This window comes from Zophobas morio, unplaced genomic scaffold, assembly GCF_036711695.1.
Source record: "Zophobas morio isolate AGI-343-1 ecotype UQ-CSIRO unplaced genomic scaffold, CSIRO_AGI_Zmor_V1 ptg000007l, whole genome shotgun sequence".
NCBI lineage: Eukaryota > Metazoa > Arthropoda > Insecta > Coleoptera > Tenebrionidae > Zophobas > Zophobas morio.
In genome coordinates this window covers 1,911,381-1,937,093 of record NW_026972112.1, presented here as the reverse complement: position 1 = coordinate 1,937,093, position 25,713 = coordinate 1,911,381, and the positions used below count along the sequence as shown (strand labels likewise).

General features: G+C 30.8%; 1 protein-coding gene and 2 non-coding genes across 4 annotated transcripts in view; all 3 read right to left on the bottom strand.

Moving 5' to 3' along the window:
* LOC135124205 (inactive dipeptidyl peptidase 10) overlaps window positions 1-25,713 on the bottom strand; it is a 114,458-nt gene that overhangs the window by 60,947 nt on the left and 27,798 nt on the right. The window lies entirely within an intron of this gene.
* Trnah-gug (transfer RNA histidin (anticodon GUG)) lies at window positions 5,796-5,867 on the bottom strand. Its single transcript has one exon. It is a non-coding gene; the product is annotated as a tRNA-His (tRNA).
* Window positions 20,685-20,756, bottom strand: Trnah-gug (transfer RNA histidin (anticodon GUG)). Its single transcript has one exon. It is a non-coding gene; the product is annotated as a tRNA-His (tRNA).

The following is a 25,713-nucleotide window of genomic DNA, read 5'->3' as shown; positions in this document are numbered from 1 at the left end:
AATGAAAACCAAATGATCGAAAAGCTGAAATATTAAAAAATGTAATTTCGAGAAATTTCAAATCGAAAAATTGCAAAAACTAAAAATTGTAGAAACAAAAAAAGATAACTGGAATCGCAGATCGAAAAATTTAAAAACTTAAAACTGGACTATCAAAAAATTATAAAATTGAAACACTGAAAATGTGAGTAATTGAAAAAAAATAACGAAAATAAAAAATCGAAACGAAAAATTGAAAAGTTAAAAGCGGAAACTCGAGAAGCTCAAATCGAAAAATTGAAAAATTTAAACTTAAAACTGGAAAAATTGTAAATTGAAAAACTGAAGGAGAAAAAGAGAAATTGAAGAATTCGAAAATTCAAGATTCAGAAAATAAAAAACCGAAACGAAAAATTTCAAATTGAAAGTTTGAAGAAATGAAAAAAACTGAAAGATTAAAAATTGTAATCTTGAGAAATTTTAAATCGAAAAATCGCAAAAACTAAAAATGGTAGAAATAAAAAGAAAAAACTGGAAAATCGCAGATCGAAAAATTTTAAGAATTAAAATTGGAAAACCAAAAAAATTATAAACTTGAAACACTGAAAAATTGAGTAAAAAAATAGCGAAAATAAAAAACCAGAACGGAAAATTTCAAATTGAATGTTTGAAGAAATGAAAACCAAAAGATCGAAGAACTGAAATACTAAAAATTGTCGTCTTGAGAAATTTTAATTCCAAAAATTGCAAACTCTAAAAATTGTAGAATCAAAAAAAAACTGGAAAATCGCATATCGAAAAATTAAAAAATTAAAATGAAAATAAAAAAATTATAAAGATGAAACTTTGAAAAATTGAAAAATTGAAAAAATAACGAAAATTAAAAATCGAAACGAAAATTTGAAAAATTATAAATGGAAACTCGAGAAGCTCAAATCGAAAAATTGAAAAATTTAAACTTGAAAACTCGAAAAGTTGTAAATCGAAAAACTGAGAAAAAGAGAAATTGAAGAATTCAAAAATTCAAAATTCAGAAAGTAAAAAACCGAAACGAAAAATTTCAAATTGAAAGTTTGAAGAAATGAGAACCAAAGGATGGAAAAACTGAAATATTAAAAATTGCGATTTCGAGAAATTTTAAATCTAAAAATTGCAATATCTAAAAATTGTAGAAACAAAAAAAAAATAACTGGAAAATCGCAGATAGAAAAATTTAAAACTGGGAAAACAAAAAATTATAAAATTGAAACACTGAAAAATTGAGAAATTGAAAAAATAACGGTCATAAAAAACCCAAACGAAAAATTGAAAAACTGAAAAATTTAAACTTGAAAACTCGAAAAGTTTTAAATCGAAAAACTGATAAAAGGGAAATTGAAGAATTCAAAAATTCAAAATTCAGAAAATAAAAACCGAAACGAAAAATTTCATATTGAAAGTTTGAAGAAATGAAAACCAAAAGATCGAAAAACTGAAAAATTAAAAGTTGTAATCTCGAGAAATTTTAAATCGGGAAATTGGAAAATCGAAAAATTGTAGAAACAAAAAAAAATGAGTGGAAAATCACAGATCGAAAATTATAAAAACTTACAATTGGACAAAAAAAAAATATAAAATTGAAACGCCGAAAAATTGAGAAATTGAAAAAATAACGAAAATAATAAACCGAAACGAAAATTTTAAAAATTAAAAATGGAAACTCGAGGAGCTCAAATCGAAAAATTGAGAAATTTAAACTTGAAAACTCGAAAAGTTGTAAATCGAAATACTGAGAAAAAGAGATTTTGAAGAATTCAAAAATTCAAAATTGAGATTATAAAAAACCGAAACGAAAAATTTCAAATTGAAAGTTTGAAGAAATGAAAAGCAAAAAATCGAAAAACTGAAATACCTATTAAAAGTTGTAATGTCGAGAAATTTTAAATCGAGAAATTGGAAAATCGAAAAATTGAGGAAACAAAAATCTGTAAAAAAGAGAAATTGAAGAAATCAAAAATTCAAAATTTAGAAAATAAAAAACCGAAACGAAAAATTTCATATTGAAAGTTTGAAGAAATGAAAACCAAAAGATCGAAAAACTGAAAAATTAAAAGTTGTAATCTCGAGAAATTTTAAATCGCGAAATTGGAAAATCGAAAAATTGTAGAAACAAAAAAAGACTGAAAAATCACAGATCGAAAAATATAAAAACTTAAAATTGGACAAAAAAAATTATAAAATTCAAACGCTGAAAAATTGAGAAATTGAAAAAGTAACGATAATAAAAAACCCAAACGAAAAATTGAAAAATTAAACATGGAAACTCGAGAAGCTCAAAACGAAAAATTGAAAAATTTAAACTTGAAAATTCGAAAAGCTGTAAATCGAAAAATTGAAAAAAAGAAAAATTGAAGAATTCAAAAATTCAAAATTCAGAAACGAAAAATTTCATATTGAAAGTTTGAAGAAATGAAAACCAAAGGATCGAAAAACTGAAAAATTAAAAGTGTAACCTTGAGAAATTTTAAATCGAAAAATTGCAAAAACTAAAAATGGTAGAAACAAAAAAAAATAAGTGGAAAATCACAGATCTAAATATATTGAATTGAAACGCCGAAAAACTGAGAAATTGCAAAAAATAAGGAAAAAAAAATTGAAACGAAAATTTGAAAAATTAAAAATGGAAACTCGAGAAGCTCAAATAAAAAAATTGAAAAATTTAAAATTGAAAACTAGAAAAGTTGTAAATCGAAAAACTGACAAGAGAAATTGAAGAATTAAAAAATTCAAAATTCAGAAAATAAAATACCGAAACGAAAAATTTCAAATTGAAAGTTTGAAGAAATGAAAACCAAAAGATCGAAAAACTGAAAAATTAAAAGTTGTAATCTCGAGAAATTTTAAATCGAGAAATTGGAAAATCGAAAAATTGTAGAATCAAAAAAAATCACAGATCGAAAATTATAAAAACTTACAATTGAACAAAAAAAAATATAAAATTCAAACGCTGAAAAATTGAGAAATTGAAAAAATAACGAAAATAAAAATCGAAACGAAAATTTGAAAAATTAAAAATGGAAACTCGAGAAGCTCAAAACGAAAAATTGAAAAATTTAAACTTGAAAACTCGAAAAACTGAAAAAGGAGAAGTTAAAGAATTCAAAAATTCAAAATTCAGAAGATAAAAAACCGAAACGAAAAATGTCAAATTGAAAGTTTGAAGAAATGAAAACCAAGAGGTCGAAAAACTGAAATACTAAAAATTGTAATCTCCAGAAATTTTAAATCGGGAAATTGGAAAATCGAAAAATTGTAGACACAGAAAAAATTACTGGAAAATCACAGATTGAAAAATATAAAAACTTAAAAAATGATTAGAAAATCACAGATCGAAAAACATAAAAACTTAAAATTGGACAAAAAAAATTATAAAATTGAAACGATGAAAAATTGAGAAATTGAAAAAATAACGAAAATAAAAATTGAAACGAAAATTTGAAAAATTAAAAATGGAAACTCGAGAAGCTCAAATCGAAAAATTGAAAAATTTAAACTTGTACCTATACTCGAAAAGTTGTAAATCGAAAAGCTGAAAAAAGGAGAAATTAAAGAATTCAAAAATTCAAAATTCAGAAGAAAAAAAACCGGAACGAAAAATTTCAAATTGAAAGTTTGAAGAAATGAAAACCAAAAGATCGACAAACAGAAAAATTCAAAGTTGTGACCTTGAGAAATTTTAAATCGGGAAATTGGAAAATCGAAAAATTTAAAAATTAAAATTAAAACAAAAAACTATAAAGTTGAAACACTGAAAAATTGAGAAATTAAAAAATTAACAAAAATAAAAAATCGAAAAAAAATTTGATAATTTAAAGTGGAAACTCGAGAAGCTCAAATCAAAATATTGAAAAATTTAAACTTGAAAACTCGAATAGTTGTAAATCGAAAAACTGAAAAAAAAGAAATTGAAGAATTTAAAAATTTAAAATTCAGAAAGTAAAAACCGAAACGAAAAATTTCATATTGAAAGTTTGAAGAAATGAAAACCAAAAGATCGAAAACTGAAAAATTAAAAGTTGTAATCTCGAAAAATTTTAATTGGAGAAATTGGAAAATCGAAAAATTGTAGAAACAAAAAAATGACTGCAAAATCACAGATCGAAAAATATAAAAAACTTACAACTGGACAAAAAAAATTATGAAATTGAAACGCTAAAAAATTGAGAAATTGAAAAAATAACGAAAAATTTCATATTGAAGGTTTGAAGAAATGAAAACCAAAAGATCGAAAAACTGAAAAATTAAAAGTTGTAATCTCGAGAAATTTTAAATCGACAAATTGGAAAATCGAAAAATTGTAGAAAAAAAAATGACTGGAAAATCACAGATCGAAAAATATAAAAACCTAAAATTCGACAAAGAAAATTATAAAATTGAAACACTGAAAAATTGAGAAATTGAAAAAATAACGAAAATAAAAAACCGAAACGAAAATTTGAAAAATTAAAAATGGAAACTCGAGAAGCTCAAATCGAAAAATCGAAAAATTTAAACTTGAAAACTCGAAAAGTTGTAAATCGAAATACTGAAAAAAAAAAGAAATTGAAGAATTCAGAAATTCAAAATTCAGAAAATAAAAAACCGAAACGATAAATTTCAAATTGAAAGTTTGAAGAAATGAAAACCAAACGATCGAAAAACTGAAATATTAAAAATTGTGATCTCGAGAAATTTTAAATCGAAAAGTTGTAGAAACAAAAAAAAAGACTTTAAAATCACAGATTGAAAAATATAAAAACTTAAAATTGGGCAAAAAAATTATAAAAAAGGAAAGAGAAATTGAAGAACTCAAAAACTCATGATTCAGAAACAAAAATCGCAAAAAATTCTTATAATTTTTGGAAGAAATGGAATTTGTTGGGTTTCACTACCGAGATGAGATAAGTTCTGTCGAAATAGTTAATCCTTTTTCAATAATGTGAAAACTTTTCGAGGGCCCAAAATCTCTTTTTTTTTAGATGGTGGAATTTTCTCGGGGACCCCACCTGTTTTTTTTTAAACATAATTCCTTCTGGGGGGGGTTCCATTTTTTTTTTAAGGTGAAACCTTCTCCAAGGTTTCAAGTGTCTTTTTAATTAAAAATGTGAAACCTTCTCAAGGACTCCAGTTGTTTTTTTAAGAATATAAAATCGTGCCCCAATTATTGTTTTCTAAGAATGTAAAACCTTCTCGGGACTCTGAAGTGTCTTTTTTTTAGGGATATGAAACTTTCTCAGGGGCTCCAACTGTTTTTTTTAAGAATGTCAAACATTTTTTTTTCTTACACTATGACTAGTACTTTTTATATTGTTTTTACTCCATAGAAGTTATGTATCACAAAGAAGAAAAATTCTCAAAATCATATTTCACAATTTTTCAAAGACCAAGGATTTGTTGGACTCTATTTCAAGACCCAGGGAAGTTCTGTCGAAATAACTCTCCGCCAATTTTTTTTATCAACCAACAATCACAATGAACAAATTGTTAACGACCGGCTTTGGATTTTAGCCAAACTTGAGTCTCCAGAAAACCGCAGGGAGTGACTTGTAAATTTTATGTTGAAACGTCTTTTACATTGGGTGATCATTTAAATCTGGCGTCAAGTGGTACGTGGAGACAAAAACTGATATCCCACACATTAAATATTCATGAAAACGGAATAAAATTCGACTAGTAAAATGAGGTACGACGTTGCGTCTTCTGCGCGGAATAAAAAAAATCGCTTCCTGTGCCAAGTGCTGGATTCTCATAATCTGGCTATAGATAAGGTAAAAAATCAACACTAAAAAATATTTCTCTGCCGTGACCAGGATTCGAACCTGGGTTACTACGGCCACAACGTAGGGTCCTAACCACTAGACGATCACGGCTACCGAGAACTTGTCCACACCAATAAAATTTATTCTTCGAGCACGCCAGACTTTCTCTTCGCTCTACTTAATCTTTATGGCCACTCACCAATCACTTTTCCTCGACCACGAAATGCTTCATTTGAATACACGCAACCTTTAATTTGAAATTCGCTAGCTTTGGAATCGAACACAATCAATTTTGGTTCTTCATTTGTGCTTTTTTAGTTCGGCGCTTTTTGCGGGAGCTTAATTACAGGAACTGTGTACGTATTGATTTGTAGTGGCGTACGGTTGTTTATATTTAATACTATGTATTTCGGAATTTGACCCTTGGATACGAATGCAACGTTGTATTATCGTAGTGAAATAAACAAAAAATGCTAATTGCGGAGAGTAGGTATGTTGAGAACGGATGAATGAAATTTCTATTTTTAGCTAAAACGTTCGTGAATTATTCAGTTTTGAATATATTCATACGGTCTTAGTTGTTTGGAGGTAAGTCGTCTTGACTAGCAAATTTTCCTTTTGATTGTACAAAACGTGGCACGAGTGATAATTACTTTACGTGTAAATAAAACTGTCAAACGAGTGTTAAACTTGTTAGTTTATTTGCGAGTGGATAAATTTTTGTGTCAGACCCCAAAGCTCAACTAATTTCAATGTGTGCTTCATATACCATTCTTTATAGAGCAATTTAACTCCAATAAAAAAGCAACAAAAACATTTTTGACAATTTGCTTTCCATTTTTATCTGCATAAAGCACGATTAAATTACCTATTTTAGTGCGACTGTGTAAATTTACCAATTGTGCAACAAGTGGGAAAAGTATTTCGTTGTCAGTGTGACATTTTCGCACCGTAATCATTTTTTCAGCTGAAAATTCGTTTAAAAAAAGACGCAGATTCCATTGTTATCATCTTGTCGGTTATTTAGTTACTATGACAATTTTTGCAAATGTGAAAATCAAAGCGGATTCATAAACCATAAGTACCTACTGGCAATTGCTGGGGATGTTCAGACATGTTTTGGTTATTTTTAGCTTATTTTCCATAAACCTAAGTAATGTTCTATAATTCCTGAATTAATTTCAGATAATTTTAAGTTTTTTTCAAGAGAACATTCGATTTCTCAACCACAAGTAAAAGGGAATATCGCTCCCCACAATTAAGTCGATATCCACTTAACAATATTTTGAGATAATGTGATTTTTTCGAAAGGGTGAATAAATTTATTTAATGGACTGTAATCCGATTTTATTGTCTCGGCGAGGAAAGGCCGATTTTATAAGGGCAAAGAGTAGAATCTCAGCAAAAAAATATACTAGGTCACTGTCGCACAATCGATAAAATAGGTCTGTTTATAGCCCTATTAAATCTCGCATACAGAACTGACCGACGGAAACGTGAAAATTATTAATTATTGAACTTTTTTTAATGACACTAAGTATATACTTTTTAAAAATGCTTCTAGAGCTTGTTTTTCAGAATTAATTAACGTATCATACTTTAATCACCCATAATTCGCCACTGCCTATGATTCGAACGCATTATGGCACGAATTTTTCACACATTTTCTCAGAATTTTTCAGCTCCTTGCAAATCGTTTCGGATTCTTTCAAATTGTCCTAAATCGCTTTAGATCCTTTCAGTTTCTTCTAGTTATTTTCTAGATTCTTCTGATTCTATCTTTCGTATTCCTTCAGATTCTCTCAGATTCTTACAGATTTTTTAGGATTGTTTCGGATTTTTTCAAAGACATCATCAGGAATCCTCAAGATGCTTTCAAAATTGTCAGTTCTATTCAGATCCCTTCAGATGCTTACCGATTCTTTCAAATTCTTCCCGATTCTCCCAGATTTTTCAGAATTCTTCGAGATTTTCCCAGATTCTCACATATTCCCTGAGTTTCTCTCAGATTCCTTTACATTCTTTCAATGTTTTTCCAGATCGCTTCAGATTCCTGCAGCTCTTTCAGATTCTTTTAGCTTCTTCTAGATTCTTCTAGATTCTCTCAGATTTTTCGAAATTCTTTGAAATTACATCACATTCTCCCAGAATCTTTCATATGCTTGCGACTCTTCATTTCGAATTTTTTTGGATTTTTTTTCGGATTAAAGACATCATCAGGAATCCTTTCAAATTTTTCAGTTCAATGCAGATTGCTTCAGATCCTTTTAGATCCCTGCAGACTCTTTCAACTTCCTCCAGCTCCGTTCCAGGTTTTTCAAGATTCTAGGAGATTCTCTCAGACTCTCACAGATTCCCTCAGTTTCTCACAGGTTCCTTCAGATTCTTTCCGGTTCTTCCAGTTTCTTTCAGATACTCTCAGATTCCCTCAGCGGCCCTCAGGTTCTCTTAGATTCTTTCCTATTTTTTCAGAATCTTTCACCTTCCCTTAGATTCTCTCAGATTTTCTCAATTTTTTTCCCGATTTTCTTACCTTCCAGATCGTTACAATCCTTCCAGATTCTTTCAAATTTTTTCAGATTGCTTCAGATCCCTGCAGACTCTCTCAGATTGTTCTAAATTCTTTTGGATTCTCCTAGATTCTTCGAAATTTCAGATTCTTCAGGTTCTTTGGAATTTTTTTTTATTCTTTTGGAATTTTTGTATGATTTTGAATGCTTTCGGAGTGTTTCAGGTTCTATCGCATTTTTCCAGATTCTTTCAAAGACACCAGCAGGAATCCTCAATTTTTTTTCAAATTCTCTGTTCTACTCAGACCGTGTTTAATCTTTACAGATCCCTGCAGACTTTCAGATTCTTCCCGATTTTTCTAGATTCTTGGCGATTATTTGAAATTCACTTTATTATCACAGAATCCTTCAGATACTTCCAGAATCTTTGAGGTTCTTTCCAGATTTCCCAATTTCTTTCAGGTTTTTTCAGATTCTCTCAGAATTTTTTACCTTTCAGATCGTTTCAGACGTTTCAGATCCTCCCAGATTCTTTCAAATTTTTGCGAATCGATTCAGATCCCTGCAGATTATTTCAGGTTATTCTAGCTTCTTCACTTTGTTTAATTTTTTTTAGATTCTTTAAAATTTACCCAAATTCCGCCAGATTTCCTCAGAATTTTTCAGCTCCTTAAAGATCGTTTCAAATTCTTTCAAATTGTCCCAAATCGCTTTAGATTATTTCAGTTTTCTGTGCATTGTCCAGGTCCTTCTAGTTTTTTCTAATTTCTTGTGATTCTTTTTTTCATATTCCTTCAAAATCCTTTTGAAATCTTCATTTCTATTCAAATTCCTTCAAATCCTTACAGATTCTTTCAGATTTCTTTAGATCCTTCCAAATTATTTCCGATTCTTTCAGGTTTTCCACAATTGTTCGAGATTTTCTCAGATTCTCACATATTCCCCCCGTTTCTCTCAAATTCCTTCCGATTCTTTCCGATTTTTCCATTTTCTCAGATTCTTTCAGATTTACCCGGATTTTCTTGGATTCTCTCAGATTCACTTAGATTTCCCCAGATTCCTTTGCATTCTTCAAAATTTTTCCAGATCGCTTCATATCATTGCAGCTCTTTCAGATTATTCTAACTTCTTCTAAAATCTTCTAGCGCCTTCTAGAAACTCCTTGATTCTTCTAGATTCTCCCAGATTTTTCGAAATTCTTTAAATTCCCTCACATTCCCCAGATTCTTTCAGATACTTTTAGATTTTCTCATTTTCTTTATGACTCTTCATTTCGGATTCTTTTGCATTCTTTCTGATTCTCTCTTTCAGATTCTTTGGAATTTTTTCGGATTGTTTCAGATTCTTTCAAAGACATCATTAGGAATCCTTTCAAATTTTTCAGTTCAATTCAGATTGCTTCAGATTCTTTCAGATCCCTGCAGACGCTTCCAAGTTCTTCCAGCTCCCTTCCAGCTTTTTCAAGATTCTACCAGATTCTCTCAGATGCTCACAGATTCCTTCAGATTCTTTCCGATTTTCTGATTCTCTCAGAATTTTTACTTTCCAGATTCTTTCAAATTTTTTCAGATCGCTTCAGATCTCTGCAGACCTTCTCAGATTATTTTAGCTTCCTCTAAAAATTTCTAAATTCCTTTATATTCTCCTAGATTCTTCGAAATTCCGGATTTTTCCAGATTCTTTGGAATTTTTTCGGATTCTTTTGGAATTTTGCGGATACTTTTGAATGCTTTTGGACTGTTTCAGATTCTATCAAACTTTTCCAGATTCTTTCAAAGACAGCAGTAGGAATCTTCAACATTTTTTCAAATTTATTTTTCAATTCTATTCAAATAGTGTTTGATCCTTACAAATCCGTTCAGATCCCTGCAGACTCCTCTAAATTCATTCAGATTTTTCCAGATTTTTCTAGATTCTTCGTGATTCTTCGAGATTCACTCAAATTCTAACAGATTCCCTTAGAATGTTTTAGGTCATTTTTCTGATTCTTTGTTTCATATTCCTTCATATTCTCTCAGATTTTTTCGGATTTTTTCAAAAACATCATCAGGAATCCTCAAGATCTTTTCAAAATTTTCAGTTCTATTCAAATCGCTTCAGATCCTTCCAAATTCTTCCCGACTTTTCCAGGTTTTTCAGAATTTATCGACATTTTCTCAGATTCTCACATATTCCTTCAGTTTCGCTCAGATTTCTTCAGATTCTTTCCGATTTTTCCATTTTCTTTCAGATAGCCTCAAATTCCCACAGCTACCCTCAGATTCTTTAAGATTCTCTAGGATTTTCTCAGATTCTTTCACATTCCTTTAAATTCTTCCAGATTCTTTCAGATTCTTTCAAATTTTTCCAGATTCTTCTAGAATCTTCTCGATTTTCCCAGATTTTTCGAAATGCCTTGAATAGTCCTCCAGATTCCTTCAGATTGTTTCAGTTGCTTTTAAATTCTTTCATTTTCTTTACGACTCTTCATTTCGGATTCTTTTGCATTCTTTCTGATTCTGTCATTCAGGTTCTTTGGATTTTTTTGGGATTCTTTCATATTTTTGCTGAGGCTTTTGAATGCTTCCGGATTGTTTCAGATTCTTTCAAAGACATACATCGTCAGGAATCTTCAAGATCCTTTCAAATCTTTTACTTCTAATCAGATCGCTTCAGATCCTTACAGATCTTTTCATACTCTTCCAAATTCCTCCAGATCCCTTTCAGATTTTTCAAGATTCTTTTAGATTCTCTCAGAGTTACACAGATTCCCTCAGTTTCTCCCAGATTCCTTCAGATTTTTTCTGACCCTTCCAATTTCTCTAGGATACTGTCAGATTCTCTCAGCTGCCCTTCGGTTCTTTAAGATTCTTTTGAATTGTCTCACATTCCCTTAGATTCTCTCAGATTTCTTCAATTTTTCTCCGATTCTCTCAGAAATTTTTATCTTTCAGATCGATCCAGATCCTTCCACATTTTTTCAAATTTTTGCAGATCGCTTCAGATCCCTGCAGATTCCTTCAGATATGAAGGAAGATTTTTCTTGATTTTTTTAGATTATTATTCTAAGTTTTCAAAATTTTTCTAGATTCTTAGAAATTTCCTAAGATATCTTCAGATTCTTTTAGATTCTTTCGAATTTTTTCGGACTTTTTGGGAATTTTTCGGGTTGTTTTGAATGATTGCGGACTGTTTCAGATTCTATTGAGTTTTTCCAAATTATTTCAAAGACACCATCAGGAATCCTGAAGATTCTCAACTGCTCTCAGGTTTTTTAAGATTCTTTCGGATTCTCTCGGATTCTCTCACATTCCCTTAGATTCACTAAGGTTTCTTAATTTTTTTTCGAATCTTTCAGATTGTCTCAGAATTTTTTACCTTTCAGATCGTTCCAGATCCTTCCAGATTCTTTCAAATTTTTGTAGATCGCTTCGGGTTCCTGCAGACCCGTTCTAGCTTCTTCTAGAATCTTTTAGATTCTTCTTGGTTTTTCTGGATTCTTCTAGATTCTTCGAAATTCCCTAAGATTCCTCCAGATTCTTTCGAATTTTTTCGGATTTTTGTAATTTTTCGATTGATTTTTAATGCTTGCAGACTGTTTCAGATTCTATTGAATTTTTCCAAATTCTTTCAAAGGCGCTATCAGGAATCCTCAAGATTCTTTCAAATTTATTTTTCAGTTTTATTCAGTTCGTTTCTGATTCTTACATATCCTTTCAGATCTCTGAAGCCTTCTCTAAATTCTTTCAGATTCTTCCAGATTTTTCTCAATTCTCCGCGATTCCTACAGATTCTTTCAGATTCTTTCCGATTCTTTCGGATTATTTCGGATTCTATCGGATTTTTTCGGATTCTTGCGGATTCTTTCACGTTCTTTCACGTTCTTTCAAATTCTTTCTCACTCTTTCACACTCTTTCACACTCTTTCACACTCGTTCACATTCTTTCAGATTCTTTCAGATTCTTTCAGATTCTTTCAGATTCTCTCAGATTCTTTCAGATTCTTTCAAATTCTTTCAGATTCTTTCAGATTTTTTCAGATTCTTCTAGATTCTTCTAGATTCTCCCAGATTTTTCGAAATTCTTTTTAAATACATCACATTCTCCCAGATTCTTTCAGATTCTTTCATATTCTTTCAGATTCTTTCAGATTCTTCCAGATTCTTCTAGATTCTCCCAAATTTTTCGAAATTTTTTTTAAATACATCACATTCTCCCAGATTCTTTCAGATTTTTTTGGATTTTTTCAGAATTTTTTACCTTTCAGATCGTTTCAGATCCTTCCAAGTTTCTTCAATTTTTTTCAGATCGATTCAGATCCCTGCAAACTCTTTCAGATTATTCTAGCTTCTTCTAGAATCTTCTATATTCTTTTTTATCCTTTTAGATTCTTCTAGTTCTTTCAAGATTCTTCTAGATTCTTCTAAATTCTTCTAGATTCTTCTAGATTCTTCCAGATTCTTCTAGATTCTTCTAGATTCTTTCGAACTTTTTCGGATTCTTTTGGAATTTTTCGGATGCTTTTGAATGCTTTCGGACTGTCCTAGATATTTCAAAGACGCCATTAGTAGTCCCCTATACTTTTTCAAATTTATTTTTCAGTTCTATTCAGATTATTTCTGATCCATGCAGATCCTGTCAGATCCCTCCAGACTTCTCTAAATTCTTCCAGATTCTTTCAGATATTTCTAAATTTTTCGCAATTCTTCGGGATTCTCTCAGATTCTTATAGACTTTCTCAGAATCTGTCAGATTCTTACAGATTCCTTCAAATACTTTCCCAATCTTTCAGATACTTTCCGAATCCCCCAATTTCTTTCAGATTCTCTCGGGTTCTTTCACATTCTTTCAGATTCTTTCAGATTCTTTCAGATTCTTTCAGATTCTTTCAGATTCTTTCAGATTCTTTCAGATTTTTCCAGATTCTTTCGGATTCTTTCGGATTCTTTCGGATTCTTTCGGATTCTTTCGGATTCTTTCAGATTCTTTCAGATTCTTTCAGATTCTTTCAGATTCTTTCAGATTCTTTCAGATCCTTTTAAAATTTTTACCTTTCAGATCGTTTTAGATCTTTCCAGATTTCTTCAAATTTTTTCAGGTTGATTCAGATCCCTGCAAACTCTTTATTCTAGCTTCTTCTAGAATCTTCTAGATTCTTCTTGATTCTTTTAGATTCTTCTAGATACTTCTAGATTCTCCTAGATTCTTCGAAATTCCCTAACATTCCTCCAAATTCTTTCAGATTCTTTTTCCAGTTTCTTTTAAAGACACCATCAGGAATCTTCAAGAAACTTTTAAATTTATTTTTCAGTTTTATTTAGAACGTTTCTGATCCTTACAGATCGTTTCAGATCCCTGCAGACTCTAAATTTCTTTACGTTTTTCTAGATTTTTCTAAATTTTTCTCTATTCCTAGAGATTCTCTCAGATTCTCACAGATTCTTTCAGAATCTTTCAGATTCTTTCCAAATATCCCAATTTCTTTCAAATTCTTTCAAATTTTTCCAGAGTCTTTAGGATTCTTACAGAATGTTTCATCTTTCATACTCACTTAAAACAAAGTAGGTAAAAATTCCAATTTGCCTTAAATTACTCATAATTTTGATTATTTTAACAAGGACACGTATGTTAATTCCGACACGTGCAGCGTAATACTGACAATAAAAGAATGGAGTGTACCGTTTTTGCGATTCTGTTCGAAATTTAAAAATTAAAAACAAATTCAAAAACGGTTTTAGTTAGGTTTCGAAAAAGGTCGAAAAATTCCGAAATTTTCATAAGGTTAAAAAATTATGTAAAAATTTTGATTTTGAAAAAATTAACAAAATCTTAAATAAACACTACAATACAGATTTCCACGTGCTGGAATTGATTGTAATTTTTTTTTAAATCATGCAAAAAACTGTCATATTTGAGTAAGCGTTTCTGGTATTGAAAAATTGTTAGTTCAGACTAATCACCGACAGACAAACGGAGTCTGACAGACCACAAAGACGGAAACGGGAAATCAACATTTTTTTACAGGATATGAAACGTCAAGAAAATATGAAAATGCACATACTTCCCTGATTTAAACTAGTAAACTAATAAAAGTAACCAGCAGAGCGATTAAATAATAACCCGATGACAAATGAACAAAAAAATATATTAAAATGACGAAAAATAGATTTATTTTTGTCCTTGTGATTAGTGTGATTAGAGATGGGAAAGGATGAGTAATGCGTAGAGTAAATTGATGTCGTGATCCACCACAATTTGTTTTTCGGATATTTGATGAAGACAAGAAAGGTCAAACGTAGAGCTCCATTTTTAGAGATATGTATATAGTAAGCAACGCGAATCTTTATCTTTTGTGTTTATTTTCTTATCGCAAAAACCACAACCAGCAGCTGTTTGAAGCCAGAATATACCACTTTCAAGTTCATGTTCTTTGTGATATAATTTAGCATTGTTGTCTCAAATGTATTTGGTCTAGACTTGAAGAAATTAATGAGGAAAAAATTCTTAAAAAGAAAAAAAAACACAAACCGCCTTAAAACCCGTTGCAGTAAATACACAAGCCATCTACAAAGGTCAATTGAAAGCACGAATCCTTGTGAAATAAAACAAGCCGTAAAAGCCGGCCGTAATTAATTCCTGCCATAATTACCAGTTCCGGTACAGCAGTAATGACTCGAAATGGCATCGGGCTTCTGTTGCTACTACAGCAATGCGCGCTGCCAAGAATTTCAATCGTTATGCCACAATTACGTTTGGTGCATTCAAGCAATTTCCCCCGTTTTCTCGGGCCTTGTCTTTTAAAATTCCCGTCTCACGAGCCGCTTTTTTCGCCGATCCGGTGACGCAACCTATACATATTTTATCGAAAACAAGCATCGAACTAAGAAAGTTCGCTATAAAAGAGAGACCGGAAAGGGAAACGGCTGGGAGCTTACAGATAGCGGTAGACAATGATAATTCCGGGCTCTGAGGGAAAGACGTTCAGATAACGCTGCGAAAACATGGTTTAGATGGGCTTAACGTGTTTGAACGTGTTATTAATTTGAAGAGTGGCAGGATGATAATGGTAGCAGAACTGGCACGGGTAGCAGTTAGGTAATTAAGTGTTATTGATGTTTTTTGCGGTCAGTATGTTTTACGCACTTTTGCCGGTTTACAAGATACAATCTCGGACTGAATTACTGTTGGAGCTGGAATTCACACTAAAAGTTGGTCCAGGAGCCAAATTTACTTTACTAATGAGAAATCGAACGGATGAAAAATGCAGCAGGCTCGCGTGACTCGAAAAATTTGTGGTGCACAAGTTGGAATTTATTTCACCAAACAAGGAATTAAGCAGGGTTCATGAATTCGGAAACGTTTGCGGAGGATGACATTTAATTCCAACGTTATTAAAGCGGAATTTATAGAAAAAGTTTCGGATTAAATTTTTCTGCAGTTGGTAGAGAGAGCAAAGTTGATGTTCTGTGACGGGCAAGTACTGCGTTAAGGCGCTCTCTCCGATGGCAATAATCGTAAAATACTTTGTCTTCGGCTTTAATAGAAATTGGCTGTTTACCTGCTTCCACCGCAAAAGTTTAAAAGTCTGAAACGTTTTCAACTTCGGTGGTAACGAAGTGGTTGTTTTTTACCATTTATTCCATAAGTTTTACCATTTTTTCCACTGAAATACGACAGTGTTTTCAATTAAAAAAAAATGCATTTTAAATCGAATATTTTCAAAATTTTGCCTCTGGACTATACCTCTATATCCCAGAATTTTTTGAGGATTTTTGAAAAAAAAATTAAAAACCACAGTTTAGTGTTCAAAATTTTGTGAAACAAATCGACTTAAAATATGTATAGTATATCACGAATACGGTCCTGTTCAGTTGTAGGCTACCGCCAAGCTTCGACCAAGATTTGGAATCTATGAGTTTACGAGGCAGATAAACATTTTTTTAATTTTAGGTTGTAAAATTTTGAGACCAATTTAGATTAGATATATCGTTACGGCAAAAAAAATAGTTCAACAAAATAAGTCGCCTGAGAACTTGTTTGATCTACAGACCAGATCGCAGTCAGGCCAATATCGACGCTAAGTGATTTATCTATAAGCTGACATGCGTTAGAGCTGATCTTATACACATCCATTTTTCGATTTTTCAATTTTCCGATGTTTCATTGATACGATTTCTCAATTTTTGTCCTCTTTAATTTTAGGGTCTTTAAAAATTTTGATTTTTCAATTTGTCAAATTTTGACGATTCTAAATTTTCAGTTTCCCGATTTCTGAAGTTATTTTTCTTCACCATTTCTCGACTTCCTAAAGTTGCGATTTTTCACTTCTTCAATTCTTCAATTTTTCGATATTTTAAGCTTACGATTTTCCGACTTATGCTTTTTTAATTTTTCAATTTCTCAATTTTCCAATTTTTTTATTTCTCAATTTTTTGACTATTTCGTTCAGCTATGGGATTTTCCAATATTTCGATTTTTCGACTGCTTTATACTTCGATTTCTCAATTTTTCACCTTTTCGATGTTTTAGTTTTTCAATTTTTAGGTCTTACGATTTTTCGAGATTTCAGTTCTTCTATATTCCAATTTTTCAATTTTCCGAATTTTTAAATTTTCTATTTTTCAATTTTTCTTCAAAATTTTTCGATTTTTCAATTTTTTTATTTCTTGATTTATCAATTTTTCAATTTTGAACTTTTCTTCTCGGCTTTCGACTTTTTGATCTCTCGATCCTCGGATTTTTCGATTTTTGGATTTCTCGGTTTTTCGATTTTTTACTTTTGGGCTTTGCAATTTTTCGATTTTCCAATTTTTCGGTATTTCAACTTTTCAGTTATTTGATTTTTCAATTTTGCAATGTTTCAAATTCTGGGGTTTCGATTTGTCGTTTTTAAATTTTTCGATTTTTCAATTTTAGATTTTCGAATTTTTATTTTAAATTTTTTTATTTTGCTATATTTTAATTGTTCAATATTTTAAATTTTAGAATTTTCGCTTTCTCGACTTTTGGACTTTTCAGTTTTTCAGTATTTCTATTTTTCAATTTTTCAAATTTTGACGTTTTTTCCGATTTGACAATTAATCTATTTTTGATTTTCCAATTTTTCAACTTGTCAAAGATTCGATTTTTCCGTTTTTCAATTTTTCGGTGGTTTATTGTCTTTCCATTTCTCAATTTTCCAATTTTTTAATTACTCAATTTTTGGATATTTCGATTTTTCGATTTTTCATTTTTTCATTCTTTGAATTTTCAGTTTTTCGTTTTTTAAACTTTAGATCTTTCAATTTTTCGACTGTTTTATATTTCGATTTCTCAGTTTTTCAACTTTTCTATATTTTAGTTTTTCAAATTTTAAAATTCTAGATTTTTCGATTCCTCAAGTTTCCAGTTTTCAACTTTTTGAGATCTCGATTTATTGAGATTCGGATGTTCCGATGTTTCCATGGTTCAATCTCTGGCTTTATCAATTTTTCCGTTTTTAACTTCCCGATTTTTCGATTTTTCGACTTCTTGGCTTTTCGACTTCTCTGTTTTTGAATTTTTGAATGTTTCGATTTGTCGGTTTTTCGATTTTTTAGTTTTAGGTTTTTCAATTTTTCTGTTTCTCAACTAATCTATTTTTTCTCCATTTCTCGACTTCCCAAAGTTTCGATCTTTCAGTTCTTCAGGTGTTCAATTTTCGATTTTTGAGGTTTTCGATTTTTCAATTTTTCGATTTTTTAATTTTTTTTTTCGACATTGCTTTTTTGACTTTTCGGTTTCTCAATTTTTCCATTTTTTTGTTTCCCGATTTTTGTATATTTCGTTCAATTTTGTCATTTTTCAGTTTTTCGATTCTTCAACTTTTCTTCTATTTTTCAATTTTCCCATATTTGAGTTTTGGGTTTTTTTTGGTATTTCTACTTTTCGATTTTTCGAGTTCTGGATTTTTGATTTTTCGACTTTTTAATTTTGGTTTTTTAATTTTTCGTTTCTTATACTTTAGTTTTTTCAATTTTTCGACTGTTTTCAACTTCGTTTTCTCAATTTTTTAATTTCAAGAATTTTTAAATTTTCGATTTTTCAATTTTTATTTTTTTAAATTTTTGGATTTTTAAATTTTTTGATTTCTTGATTTATTTATCGAACTCAGATGTTTCAATGTTTTGATTGTTTAGTTTCTCGATTTATCAGTTTTCCAATTTTTAACTTTTCTTCTCAACTTTCTAATCCTCGATTTCTTGATCCTCCGATTTTTCGATTTCTCGATGCTCAGTTTTGGAATTTTTCGATGTTTCGATTTTTGGATTTCTCGGTTTTTCGATTTTTTACTTTTGGGTTTTTCAATTTTTCGATTTTCCAATTTTTCGATGTTTCGATTTTGCAGTAATCCGATTTTTCAATTTTGCAATGTTTTAAAATCTGAAGTTTCCATTTGTCTTTAAATTTTTCGATTTTTCAATTTTAGATTTTCGTATTTTTATGTTTAAATTTTTTGATTTTGCTATATTTTAATTGTTCAGTGTTTTAAATTTTAGATTTTTCGATTTCTCGGTTTTTTGATGTTTCAGTTTTTCAGTATTTCTATTTTTCAATCTTTCAAATTTTGGCGCTTTTTCCGATTTGTCAATGAATTTATTTTTGATTTTCCCATTTCTCGACTTCTCAAAGATTCGATTTTTCCGTTCTTCAATTTTTCGATGGTTTATTGGCTTTCCATTTCTTAATTTTCCAATTTTTTAATTTCTCAATTTTTGGATATTTCGATTTTTCGACTTTAAAATTTTTCGACTTCTGGATTTTTCGATTGTTCATTTTTTCATTCTTTGAATTTTCAGTTTTTCGTTTTTTAAACTTTAGATTTTTCAATTTTTCGACTGTTTTATATTTCGATTTTTCAGTTTTTCAACTTTTCCATATTTTAGTTTTTCAAGTTTTAAAATTCTAGATTTTTCGATTTCTCGAGTTTCCAGTTTTCAACTTTTTGAGATCTCGATTTATTGAGATTCGGATGTTCCGATGTTTTCATGGTTCAATCTCTGGATTTATCAATTTTTCCGTTTTTAACTTCCCGATTTTTCGATTTTGGCCTATTTCGGTTTCACAATTTTTCGATTTTTCGATCCCTCGACTTTTCGACTCCTCGATTTCTCGATATTTTGAGTTTTAGATTTCTGGATGCATAGGTTTTTGTTTTCGATGTTTCGATGTTTCGATTTGTCGGTTTTTCGATTTTTTAGTTTTAGTTTTTCGATTTTTCTATTTCTCAATTGATCTATTTTTTTATTTTCCCATTTCTCGACTTCCCAAAGTTTTGATCTTTCAGTTCCTCAGCTGTTTAGTTTTCGATTTTTTTACGTTTTTGATTTTTCAATTTTTCGATTTTAAACTTTTCGGTTTCTCAATTTTTCAGTTTTTTAATTTTCTGATTTTTGTATATTTCGTTCAATTTTGTGATTTTTCAGTTTTTCGATTCTTCAATTTTTCTTATATTTTTCAATGTTCCCAGATTTGAGTTTTGGGTTTTTTTTGTATTTCTACTTTTCGATTTTTCGAGTTCTGGATTTTTGATTTTTCGACATTTTACTTTTTGGGATGTCAATTTTTCGTTTTTCAAACTTTAGTTTTCTCAATTTTTCGACTGTTTTAAACTTCGTTTTCTCAATTTTTCAATTTTCGGAGTTTTAACATTTACGATTTCCCAGTTTTGCGATTTTCCAAGTTTTCGAAGTTTCGATTTTTCAGTTACTTATCCGCTTGTTCAAGTTCTCGATTTTGATATTTTAGAATTTCCAGTTTTTATTTTTTTTATTTTTTCACGTTTGGATTTCTCGATTTTTTCAGGATTTTACAATGTTTCTATATTTGAATTTTTTAGTGTTTTAAATTTTCGATTTTTCAATTTTTCGATTTTTTAATGTGACCATCTTGGTTTTTCGATTTTAAAAATTTTTCGACTTTTCCATTTTTAGATTTCCCGCTTTTTTAAAGTTTTCGATTTCTCAATTTTTTCAGCATTATCAATTTAGCGAACTTTTCGATTTCCGTTTTTTCTTATTTTTTCCATTTATAAAATTTTTGACTTTTCGATAATTGAATTTTTCATTTTAAAAAATTAAAAGCATCTAAATAATAACTATTTCCCGCAAAAATTCTGAACGCTTTTAGAGTCGACATTGGCCTGAGCGCGCTCCGGTCTGTGGATCAAACAAGTTCTCAGGCGAGGAGGATGTTTTTGTTTCTTTTGTCCATTGTATAAAAATTCTTATACATTTATTTTATTGTATTACCAATTTTTCCCAGTTCTTGTTATTTGGCTATCCTTCTAAAAAAAAATGTTTATATTGTTTTTTAAAAACTGTATTTAGGAGTAACATTTTGCTTTCTAAAAATTTTGTGAAAGTCCAACTTCATCGTCATAAGAACAACATATATAGGTATAAACCGACAAAAAGTCTTCTGCCGTGACCAGGATTCGAACCTGGGTTACTACGGCCACAACGTAGGGTCCTAACCACTAGACGATCACGGCTATCGAAGACGTTGAAGACACCAATACAAGAAAGACAAAACACCAACTTTCTCTTTCCATTTCCAGCCAACTATGACCAAATCAAAACACAATTAATTTACCATAACTCACGACAAACAACAATTAAACCGTAATCACCAACCATGAATCACCCAACATCCTCTTGAGTAATGTAAATTTAACTCCGATTCAATTCCGTCCAGTCGATCTCTTTCTATACTTTCAAGTCGTTCAAATATTTACCCTAACAGATTTCCCCGACCGGTATCGCCTCCCAACCATCCCCTATTAGCCCATTCCCCGCCAACCATTAATCAGTCTCCGATTTCCTGTCACGGCCAATTCTGGCCTAATTACCCCCACCAGATTTTACCTAATTCGCCCTTAAAAGTCTCCCTTCTTGGCAAAAACAAACACCCCTCCTCCAAGAAAATTGATTTTAACACCTCCATTCCCGATCCGAATGTTTGTTTTATAGGTTTCGATTGCCTCTGCTATTTCCAGGTCTATCAAACCATGCGTGCGACATCCCGCAGCTTCGCACCACGTCTTTGTCACTGATTGAATTCAAAGAGCTCCAGCTTTATCCCATTATTCCGCTACTTTACGAGCCGCCAAGAAAAAACCTGTACAGGGTGGACGCAACCTTCCGTGTCATAAATATTTATCGCCGATATAAAAAAAAGGAAATTGATTCGGGAATGAGAAATGTGTCCCCGCAAATCTCGGGATTTGTCAATCGAGGCACTCGGGGGCGACTGTAGTGGTCATCGCCATTAATCAGTCGCGATAACGTGGGAGTTGATTACACGGTAGTGTAGAGCGGGATTGGAGTAATAAAAAATAAAGGACCACTCGGCTTCTGACGTTTCAAACAAAGCCCGGTTTTAAACGAAAGAAAGCTTTCATATACTTTTATGAAAAGTGGAACAAAGGAGACGTAGATTTACATCTTCTGAACTTGAGAATGAGTGGGTGGTGGAGGACTGATAATTATTTTGTACGGGTTTGGACAAGTTTAATGAAACTCTCGCATTAATTCGACCGTTGGAGTTGAGTGGTTTTTATTATTGATGGATTATTTCATCGGTAATGGATTTATGGTCGAATGGACGCAGAACGGGAAAGTGTGCAGGCGTGTTTGATGGATTGTTGGGGTTTTTTAGAGGTCTGGGCAGACGTGATCGTCTAGTGGTTAGGACCCTACGTTGTGGCCGTAGTAACCCAGGTGCGAATCCTGGTCACGGCAGAAGACTTTTTGTCGGTTTATATATAATATGTTGTTCTTATGACGATGAAGTTGGACTTTCACAAGATGGCCCGATATTAATGCGTTCATTTCTTTCTAAAATGTACAAAGAAACAAAAAATAGAAATATTTAATAATTTTTTTTTAATTAATTTTCAAGCCTTATTGTGTATTTGAAATCGAATGATCTCTTCCCCAAAAATTACCACCGTGCAATTTTTCTAATTCTCAGGGAAACAGTTTTATGGATTTTGAGTATAGAGAGATCTGACTATAATAGAGGCCCCAGACCTTCTGAAGCAATGGCCAGTATATTTCTCGAAGTTTTCAAAAATGTATGACGATTTTCAGCATTTCCAGAAGTTTACGTTACGTTTCGAAATGATTATTTCTTACATCTGTTACTTTGGTATAAAATAGAAAAAAACAATAAAAAACGAGAATACTTAATATGATTTGAACGATATTATCAAAATCCCAGTTTCCAAACTGCAATAATTTAGTTTTTCCGTTTTACGTACTCCAGAAAAAATTATGATTATTGATAGGTGAAAATTTTGAGATTTTGATGAATTTGCTGTTTTAAGGAATTGAAGATTCGGTGTTTTGAGGCTCCTGAGTATTTGAAAATCTTGAAGATATTGAGAATTTTGAGTATTTGAGTATTTGAAGATATGGTAATCTGAGGATTTGAGGATTTTGGGGATTTTTTGAATTTAGTAATTAAAGGATTATGAGGATTTAGTGTCTTGAGGATTTTAAGGATTTTGAAAAATCGAAAATTTTTATTATTTTGGGACCGGGGGTTTGGAGAATTTTGATGATTTGAAGATTTTGAAAATTAGAAAATTTTCAAAATTTGATGAATTTAAGAATTTGAGAATTTGAAGATTTGGTATTTTGACGATTAAATGATTTTGAGGATTTGAGGATTTTGAGAATTTGAGAGTTTTGAGTATTTGGGGATTTTGTGAATACAAGGATTACAGGATTTTGAGGTTTTAGTGAGTTTGCTAATTTTAGGATTTTGAAAGTTTGGGGGTTTTGATTATTTGAGGACTTGGTGTTTCAAAATTTTTGAGGTTTTGAAAATTTGATGCTTTGAGTATTTGAGTATTTTGAGGATTTGAAGATTTGCATATCTGAGGGTTTGCTGATTTTGGGCATTTTTTCAATTTGGTAATTTAAGGATATGAGGATTTGGTATTTTGATGATTTTGAGAATTCGAATATTTTGATTATTTAGGGACTTGGAGTTTTGAGAATTTTGAGGATTTGATGTTTGGAGGATTTTGAGGATTTAATGTCTTGGAAATTTTGGATATTTGATGAATTTGGGAGTTTGAAAATTTTGAGAATTTAAGGATTTGCTATTTCGAAGAATTAAATGTTCTGAGTATTTGAGAATCTTGAAGATTTCTTTTAATTTGGTGCTTTAAGGATTTTGACGACTTGATGATTGTGAGGTTTGAGGATTTTGATAATTTGAGAATTTTGAGGATTTGTTGTTTGGAGGATTTTGAGGATTTAATGTCTTGGAAATTTTGGATATTTGATGAATTTAAGGGTTTGAAAATTTTGAGTATTTAAGGATTTGCTGTTTTGAGGAATTAAATGTTTTGAGTATTTGAGAATCTTGAGGATTTTTTTAATTTGGTGCTTTGAGGATTTTGACGATTTTGAGGATTTGGGGATTTTGGTAATTTAAGAATTTTGAGTATTTAAGGATTTTGTGGATTGGGGGATTTGAGAATTTTTGAGTTTATTGATTTGAGAATTTTGAAGATTTTCGTGTCCTGAAGATTTTGAGGTCTTGAGAATTTGATGTTTTGACTATTTTGAGGATTCGAAGATTTGATTCTTTGAGGATTTTGGGGATTTTTTGAATTTAGTAATTAAAGGATTTTGAGGATTTTAAGGATTTTGTGAGTTCGAAAGTTTTGATTGTATAGGGATTTGGTGTTTTGAGAACCTAATGTTGTTAGAATTTTGAGGATCTGATGATTTGAAGATTTTGAGAATTTAAAAATTTTGAGAGTTTGATGAATTTGAGAATTTGAGGATTTGCTGTTTTGATTATTTGAGGATTTTGTGTTTTGAAGTTTGTGAACTTCTGAGAATTTGGGGATTTGAGGATTTTGAGAATTTGAAGATTTGTTATTTTGAGGAATTGAACATTTCGTGTCTTGAAGGTTTTGAATATTTGAGAATCTTGAGTTTTTTTTTAATTTGGTGATTTGCGGATTTTGACAATTTGACGATTTTGAGAATTTTGAGTATTTGACAATTTGATGTTTTGAGTATTTTGTGGATTTGAAGCTTTGGTGATTTGAGCATTTAAGAATTTTGCGGATATTTTCAATTTAGTAATTAAAGAATTTCGAGGATTTAGATTCTTGAGGATTTTAAGGTTTTTGAGAATTCGAAAATTTGGATTATATATGGATTTGGTGTTTTGACTATTTTGAGGATTTGAAGCTTTGGTGATTTAAGGATTTAAAGATTTTGGGAATTTTTTCAGTTTAGCAATTAAAAGATTTTGAGGATTTAGATTCTTGACGATTTTAAGGAATTTGAGAATTCGAAAATTTGGATTATATGGGGATTTGGTGTTTTGAGAATTTTGGAGATTCGATAATTTGATGTTCTTATATTATTAATACCAAACAGCTTAAAAATTCTATTCAACCTGAATTTTCGGATGTTAATGTTATAAACAATTTTTTTGTTGACTCTGTGCCAAAAACTTCTGCTTCATTTTCTTTTCGTGAATATCTTCATCGTGCAAATGTTTCTGAAAACCACAAATTTGAATATTCGCCTGTAGATCAGGAAACTGTAAGGGATGTAGTTCTCAAGTTAAAACCCTCTTTGACAGGTCATGATGGTATATCAGCTAAGATGTTACAACTCTCGCTACCTTTCGTATGCGTACCTTTGACACATATAATTAACATCTGCTTTGAAAACGGTATTGTACCAAGTCTATGGAAAACATCATGTGTGACACCCATTCCCAAACAATCTAAGGTTAATGAATTAAATGACTTACGACCGATAAGTATACAACCAATTATGTTATTAATTTCGGAATCGCTCATGTATAAACAACTTAAAGAGTACTTTTCAAATATAAATATCCTACCAATGACTCAGTCTGGTTTTCGTCAAGGCTACAGTACAGCTACAGCCATAGTGTCTATTGTTGATGATATTTTGCGTAATATGGATAGGGGAAACGTTACTGCATTAATTTTATTAGATCTGTCTAAAGCTTTTGATTCCATCGATATTAATTGCTTGTTGGAAAAATTATCTTATTACGGTGTAACTAATTCTACCTTAAAATGGTTTAATAATTATTTGCACAATAGAAAACAGGTTTGTCGCATAAACTCTGTCACAGGTCAAGACACTTCTGCCACTCGTGACATTAAAAGAGGAGTTCCACAGGGATCGATTTTAGGTCCTCTCTTGTTTTCAGTATTTATATCCGATATTCAGTTTGTGCCTAAATACTGTACCATGCACTTGTACGCTGATGATATTCAAATGTATTTAAGCTTTCATCCTCAAGATACAACAGCTCCGTTTAAGATTAATGAAGATTTGGCAGAAATTTTTCAATGGACTGCTTGCAATTCTTTTTATTTAAACACTAAAAAATGTAAAAACATAATATTCGGTTCCTCTACTTTAACGGCAAAC